Below are 2,770 nucleotides of genomic sequence, written 5' to 3'. Positions count from 1 at the left end.
AGAAGTTCAATTCATAAATATAAATTTAGTAATAAAATGGAATATGCAAAGGGTTCAAAATACCTGATAAAATTGTGTCGTCATTGACACGCGAGTGCACTAAACCGGCTGAAATAAATTGGAAGCYATTTTTAGGGATGCTCACGGTATCTTCTTCTAATTTTTTTWARGRARKKRAWTTTTKGRAAGATGATCTTGATATCATTTGCAAGAGGCCTGAAATTCCCAACACTTGGAACAACTTTGAAATTTTTAATTTCATATAGAACACCCTCATGCAATAGAGTCCTAAATTTTGGGACAAGACCGCTCCAGATACTTGCATGAATCAGATTTTCCTACAATTAAAAAAAACCAATTTTATGTTAATTATATGCGAAAGTATAAATATGTAGAACAAAAAAAAAAAACATAATCACTTTCACTTACCTCTTCATCGATAAGAATCATGTCAAGGCTAATTAATTCTCCTCCTTTTTTGCTGTTCAAGGATTCCCACATCCTACAAATCCTTATCCTTATGATGATATTATTGTTATCATTTTTGAGATTTTTTAGATGAGTGAACTCCATTAATCTAAGATGAAGTTGAGTTCCAAAAATAAAAAGATGCAAGTGATAGTAGGAAGTAAATAAACTACTATATATGTTGGGAACATGGAATACAATGTTTTAAAATCATTAATTTTGCTTGTGGTTACAAAGAAGTTGGGAAAACCTCATCAAGTATCATAATGAATATTAAGAGCCATAATTAATTTTGTTGCGGTTACAAGAGAAATTGAAAAGGTATTTATCAAGTCTATTAATGAAAATTAGAATGTGTCATTAGCCATAGTTATGGTTACAAAGAAGTTGGATAATTCTTTTATGGATTCTTTATCAAATAGCTAGCTGATGCAATTCTTAAAAGAGGCATAATAGTGTTAGAAAAATAATGACACGTTTGCTACTGTGGCTTTTGCGCCACTCCTAGCAGACTTATACTTCATATAATTGTCTTAAACATCAACACCTTTCTCAAATACGTTATTCCTATTTACTTTGTCTTGCAAATCACAAACATCATATGTAGGATATATCGGTCGCAAAGATCTTTTCTCAAGCATAGATTCATGAATGGCTTAAATTTTTCTCGTGAACATAGTATGACATCATGGTTGTTCTTCAAACAGGAAGATATAGTCATAAAGCTGATAGATTTTTAAATCCAGTCTGAAAAACCCAATCGGAGCCTATTTTGACACCCTAAGCATGTTCCTGGAAAAGGCCAGGGTCTTTCTTTGCTTACTAAAATCAGACTTGAAAGGCCCGGGCCTTTTCCTGAAACAGCCCGGGCCTTGTGACTGGAGTTAAACCCCGGACCTCCATACCCATTTGTGCTAAAGCCATGGGGACAAAAACAAGTAGGATACTTATACCCATATGTATAAATTTTATAAAACTTACAGGTCCGAGATACTTGATGCATTGTTGCTGAAGCTTTAGGCGCGGGCATTGTTCAAGATTCACCTCTTTCCCTTCCCGTATGTCGAGCCTGAGATATAGTATGAGCAGTTAGAACTTTGGCCACGTTCATATGTTTCGAGCACGCTATTATCTATCATTAAGGTAGATTTAATCTTACCAGTAGAAAAAGGGTTGTCTACTCTCACAATGAAGCCATTTGGCATATAATAACATTGAAGATTATGACCGTAGTGATGTCGAGGATCAATTTGTTTTGATAAGAAGGTGGTATATTAGAGTTTGATACATAAATTTAATAAGAAGCATATCATTGAAAGACAGTTTAATCATAGAGTTAAGACTTATGTGCCTTTTCGTTTTTTGACAAGCCTTTACCAACCTGCCATTTAAGAAATAAATATACATGTTTAGAGAAACAAAAACAACCGATTTAACCCCTTCTGAGTGGGATATATTAGCTCGTTTGGTTATGCATATATTTCTTGAAAAGATGGGTACCTTCGCAGCTCGGGTTCTTGCTCTTGACCAATGTGAAACAACGGTTTCTGGTTTTTCAACTTCAAAGAATGATACCGAGCTGCATTTCAGCACAACAAAATCCAACAACTTCCACCTGCGTAAAATGTGGTGGATAGTTGCTTAGAAAAATGTATCATAAAAACACTACGATTGGTTCGCACTTTTGGCATAACATTAAATTGGGACAAAAAGTTGGGTAACATGCATTTTTTTCATGTTGCATCAAAATAGGTGGAAGATGCCGTAAGATTGGTAAATTATTAAAACCTGCATTTCAGCACAACAAAATCTAAAAGCTTCCACCTGCGTAAATGTGGCGGATAGTTGCTTAGAAAAATGTATCATAAAAACACTACGATTGGTTCGCACTTTTGGCATAACATTAAATTGGGACAGAAAGTTGGGTAAAATGCATTTTTTTCATGTTGCATCAAAATAGGTGGAAGATGCTGTAAGATTGGTAAATTACTAAAACTACCCGTCTCAAACTAATACCCTACAACATTACACAATTCTTTCAACCATTTTCGTCGGGTCCATTTGGTTCATCCTCTATGCATAAACAGTGAAAAGAATCCATGCAAACTACCATTAACAAATCAAAGAATACTAACCAKCTTTKCTCCACCAARACTGCACAATYAGCTAGCTGTCTTCTGGTTCTGAAACTTTTATATTTTTTATGCAGCTTGACTACAGCCAGATCAGGGTTCATAAGTGGCTTTGGTGATACAATCATCTTTGCTTCAGAACTTGCTGCAGGTGTGTAGTATTTTTCATT

The 2,770-nt window shown here is 34.7% G+C and overlaps 1 pseudogene; it reads right to left on the bottom strand.

The window, feature by feature from the left end:
- Positions 1 to 131: 131 nt before the first annotated feature.
- LOC112529652 lies at positions 132 to 2,728 on the bottom strand (annotated as a pseudogene).
- Positions 2,729 to 2,770: the final 42 nt, after the last annotated feature.

The sequence above is a fragment of the Cynara cardunculus genome (assembly GCF_001531365.2).
Source record: "Cynara cardunculus var. scolymus isolate 2C chromosome LG 16, CcrdV1, whole genome shotgun sequence".
Classification (NCBI taxonomy): domain Eukaryota; kingdom Viridiplantae; phylum Streptophyta; class Magnoliopsida; order Asterales; family Asteraceae; genus Cynara; species Cynara cardunculus.
Note: the sequence above shows the minus strand (reverse complement) of the source record. Positions and strands in the feature narration are given on the sequence as shown.